We start from the raw sequence: 5,128 nt of genomic DNA, 5'->3' as shown, positions 1-5,128 counted from the left end.
TTTTTTTTTTTTTTTTTTTTTTGGTGTGTGTGTGTGTGGGGGGGGGTGTGTTGGGCATGGAACCCAAGGCCTTGTGTATACTAGGCAGGTGTTCTCCACTGACCCACACCTCCAGCCCTACACTTTCTTTTTCTGTTGACTTCTGTTTTTTAGGTGTTGATGGACCTTTATTTTACTCATATATTTATATGTGGTGCTGAGATTCGAACCCAGTGCCTCACACATGCTAGGCAAGTGCTCTACTCCTGACCCACAACCCCAGCCCCTTCTGTGGACTTTTTATTGCAGATTCAATGTTATAAGAAATAGGAGAGAGGGAGCCTGTGGTTCTTCACATCGGAATGTCGAGCTTGACACAGCCAAGGGTCCAGGGACATCCCCATCACCACCGGGAACCCTTCAGTGGTCATGCCCACCCACCTCCCCATCCCCAGCCTTGTCCGAACCCCAGACAACAGCCAGTCCACCCTCCATGCCTGCAATCTTGTCATTTCAAGAACCATTTTCAATAGAATCCTACTCTAACCCTGCAAGCTTTTTAAAAGCAGCCTGCATGACTTGTGTGATCAAATAAAGAATGGATATGGAAATATGTGTGTGGGCGTGGATTAGCTAGAAAAGAAGTACAGGCAACGTGAGAAGTGTGATTGTGTAAAGCAGGGGCACATTAAAAAGTGATGCAATGGTCATTGTCATAGATGTGCCATGGTTTGGGTGGTTGGAGTGTCCCCAAGGGTCTGTTGTGATTGAAGGCTTGATCTGCAGGGTGGTGCTCTTGGGAGCCTGGGGAATCCTTGGGAGGTGGGGCTCAGTGGGAGGTCCTTAGGTGCAGGGGCCAGGGGGGGCTGTCTTCTGAAGGAAGCTCTTGGAGACTCCTGGGTGGTCCTCATGGGAGGGTTGGCTCATGCAGTCCTGTTTCCTACGGGAGATATGAACACTTGCTCTGACTCAGGTTCCTGCCATGGTCAGTCTCCATCACCATTATTAAAATCCAGCCCTCACCAGAACTGATGCAGGTCTTGCCCTTGAACCTCCTAAATGGTGGCCTAAATAAATCTCCTTTTCAGCCTGGGCATGGTGGTGCACATCTGTAATCCAAGCAACTCAGGAGGCTGAGGCAGGAGGATCACAAGTTTGAGGTCAGCCTCGGCAACTTAGTGGGACTCTTGTCTCAAAATAAAAAGCACAAAGGGCTGGGAATGTGGCTCAGTGGTACAGCACCCCTGGGTTCAATCCCCAGTGTCTCCCGCCTCCTCTCCTCTCTCTCTCTCTCTCTCTCTCTCTCTCTCTCTCTCTCACACACACACACACACACACACAAAGTAAAATAAATAAACTTCCTTTTCTCCATAGGTAGCCTGTTCCAGGTATTTCATTATGGTAATGACAAATACATATTTAATAATCTACTATAATTGTATGTCATATAAACAATGATATTGGTGATATATTTGTACTTTGTGAATAGTATATATATGTGGATACCAATAAAGTATAGATACATAAAAGATGAAATACAGATCACATAATATTTAATGTGTATAATATATACAGGTGGTCTCCAACTTATAATGGTTTGGCTTATGATTTTTCATATTATCATTCTGTTTTTCCACGTTCAGCACAATATTCAGTAAATTGCATGCGATATTCAACACTTTAGTGTTCAGTAGGTTGTGTGTCAGATGATCACCTAGTTGTAGGCTAACGCAGTGGTCTGAGTGCTCTTAGGTAGACTAGGCTGAGGCTAGGTGAGGTGTGTTAAATGCATTTCCAACTTAAGATATTTTTAACTTACATACAGATGGAACCTTATTGTAAGTACAGAGATCTGTATGTATTAATACATTTACAATACATTTAAATTGTGTTACTCTCTATGAAACCTAACATGTAAAATAACAGCAATCTAAGCAATCATATATCTTACTTAATCCAACTCATGCAAAGTATTAGTATTTCAACGTCATTGTAATCAATGTAAAAATATTGAAGGAACCTGTTCCTCCCTCCTTCCCCTTCCTTCCGTTCTTCCTTTCTCTTTGCCTTTCTTTCCTTTGGTACTCAGTCTTTGAAACCGTCTGTGTATGTGGCACCCAGAGCCTGTCTGAATGGGCCTCAACCTTTTCAAGTGCTCAGTCGCCTTTGGGAGCTGGTGGCTGCTCCATCAATGGGCACATGTGTGGTGTCCCCTCCCTCTCTGCCAGAGCTGGCTGAGCGTGGGCCTGATCCTGACAGACAGGGTAGCATGCTCTTGCAATAGCATCCTCGTGGCTGCCTTGGGGACGACTCTTAAAGACACTGTCTGAGCATCTTGGTGCAACAGGGAGCACTTGTGTCAAGCTTCCGGCAGAGGCTTTGTGCAATTATTATTATTATTATTAGTTATTGTTGTTACTGGGGATTGAACCCAAGGGTACTTAACCACTGAGCCACATCCCCAGCCCTTTGGATTTTTAAATTTTGAGACAGGGTCTCACTAAGTTGCTTAGGGCTTCACTAAATTTCTGAGACTGGCCTCAAACTTGCGATCCTCCTACCTCAGGCTTCCAAGTACTGCGTGTGATGTTTGTGCGTGCTTGATAGTGAATGTTGGTGTACCTGGGACAAGATGTGCTCTGAGACTTGTGTTCACTTATGTCCACCTCTTGGGATCAGGCCGATGGAGGATACCTGAGCTCCAGGCACCCCTAGTTTTTAGTGAGGGGGTGCAGATCCTTCTCTCCGAGTCCCTCCTAATCCTACATGGCCCTCTACCTCCTCCTCACTGGATGGCTGCTGATCTGGCTGGTGTCCTCTACCTCCCAGCCTCATTTCCCCTGTCTCTCTCTCTGCTCCTGTGGTTTCGTTGCTAATGCTCCCCAGAGGCCCTTAAAGGCTTTGGCCAGGGTGGCACTGGGTGCAGTGCTGAGAGCTTTAGGAGGTGGGGCCTAGTGGGAGGCCTTTAGGTCATTGGGGGCGTGGCCTTGGAGGGAATCATGGGACCCAGCCCCCTCTGCACTCTCTTGCCTCCTGGCCTGAGCTGAGTGGCTTTGCTTCACGGTGTGCTCCGCCATGATGGGCTGCCTCACCACAGAGGACTGGGGCCAACCAATCAGAACCCCCAAAACTGTGAGCCAGATGAGCATGATGCTCTTGGGAGGTGGTAGAACCTTCAGGAAGTGAGGCCTGGGGTAAAAAAATTGGGTCATGGGAGTGTGACTTTGAACAGGCTGTGGGAACCCTAAGCCCCCTTATCTCCTTGCTTACTCACCACCATAGGCAGGAGGTTCTGCTCTACCTCATGTTCCTGGGTGTGACATGCTGTTTCAATACAGACCCAAAGCAATGAGGCCAAGTAAGCATGAATCAAAACCTCTGCCTTTCCTCCTTATAAGTTGATTTTCTTGGGTATTCTGTCACAGTGAGGGAGTGTTTGGCATGGTTATATGACAAAAACTGACTTGCACATCTGCTCTTCAACACCAGCTCTCTGGACCTCACTCTTTTTGTTTTTATTTATTTATATTTTGTGTGTGTTGCATTGAAGATGGAACTCAGGGTCTCACCCATGCGAGGCAAGCACTCTACCACTGAGCACCCACCCCTGCCCCCAGCCCTTTATATGTTTTATTTTGAGACAGGGTCTTACTAGGTTGTGGAGGCTGGCCTCGAACTTGCACTCCTCCTGCCTCAGCCTCCCAAATAGCTGGGGTCACAGGTGTGCACCACCACACCCAGCTGAGCTCACTCTTCATGACTTCTCCTCTCACTAGTTCTTGTGACTTCACCTCCTACCATTGACATCTCTCTTTCTACATCTGACCTCCCCTCCCACTCCCCACACCAAAACTGACCTCAGCATCCTCCAAACCTCTTCTTCTCTTGCTTCCTCATCTTGGGGACAACCCTGTTGTCCACTTGGCCACTGGGCCTGAGCCTGGGACCCATCCTGACCCTCCTCTTCTTCCCACGTCCTGCCTGTCTGCTCCGAGCCCTCCATCCTCTGCCACCTGGTCCCTGCTTGGCCCCTGCCCCTTTCTCCTGGATGCCCAGCCTGTCTCTCCGAGGCCATCCTGCCCCCTCTCTGCCTTCCTTCGGAGTGCCCCCCTGCCCCCCCTGCTCCTTCACTTCCTGTGTACCTGTCCATACTCTTCTACATTCCTTCTCTGCCCTGGCCACCTTCTAGCTCTCCTGACCTGAGGAATAAGTGGGACCCAGCGAGGCTCCCTCCCCCATTCAGGAAGCAGATCCATCCCCCAATCCGGGCCTGCCATGGTCTTCTGCAAACAGTCGGCGGCTGGGAGTGGGATCTGCCTGGGGTTGACCAGCCCAGCCCGAGAGGGAAGTGGGCTGGAAGGCCAGCGGATTGCCCAACGTGCGGCCTGGGGAATCTGCTGGGTCAACAGGTTTGGAAAGGGGAAGTGGTGGGGGAAGGAAGTGGACGATGGGCTTGTCCTCCCTGCCACACTCCCTGAGCCCCAGCCTCCGGGACCCTTGGTTCTCACTCACTGGGCTGCTCTTTGAACCTGGGTCCCCCAGGCCAGGGGCCAGAGCCACCCCCATCAGTGCCATGTGACTGACCTCTGCACCTTGCATGACTAGGGGCCAGGAGCTTGTCCCTCTGGACCAGAACCACCCACCAGCAAGGTAATGTGAGTCAGGAGGAGACCCTCACTTCCTGCAGTCAGGCAGGGGGCACGTCCAAAGAACCAAAATGATCCGGTAAAATTAACTTGGGGAATACATTTTATTGAACTCGATATATTTAAGATAATGTCATTTCCACACGTGAGATAAACACGTGGACATAAACACATCCTGGGGCTGCGTGTGGCGTCCCTAGCCCATGCCACGCCCTGGGGTCTGCCCTGGGGTCTAGCACGGCACACAGACAACTCAATAGTCTCTCTCTCTCTCTCTCTCTCTCTCTCTCTCTCTCTCTCTCTTTAATGTACTAAGTCTCTGAAATCTGATGTGAATTTTATACTCAAAGTACCTCCTACCACGGATCTGCCTCATTGAAATGCTCAGCAGTCTCCTGTGGCCAGTGGCTACAGTGTGAGACCCTCGGGGAGAGACTTTCTTGGCTAACATTCAGGACATCTACACATCTCTCCCTCCCTCCCTCCCTCTCTTTCTTCTTTTC

General features: G+C 49.6%; 1 protein-coding gene across 1 annotated transcript in view; it reads left to right on the top strand.

Annotated features, from left to right (window-relative positions):
• The first annotated feature begins 3,609 nt into the window (after positions 1-3,609).
• The window catches only part of C5ar2 (complement C5a receptor 2), a 13,634-nt gene continuing 12,115 nt past the window's right edge, over positions 3,610-5,128 (top strand). The window contains exon 1 of the mRNA XM_048790643.1: positions 3,610-4,629. The gene's annotated coding sequence lies outside the window, so the exon portion shown is untranslated. The remainder of the gene's footprint in view (positions 4,630-5,128) is intronic.

This window comes from Marmota marmota, unplaced genomic scaffold (genome assembly GCF_001458135.2).
Source record: "Marmota marmota marmota unplaced genomic scaffold, marMar, whole genome shotgun sequence".
NCBI lineage: Eukaryota > Metazoa > Chordata > Mammalia > Rodentia > Sciuridae > Marmota > Marmota marmota.
This window is presented reverse-complemented; position numbering and strand designations above follow the sequence as displayed.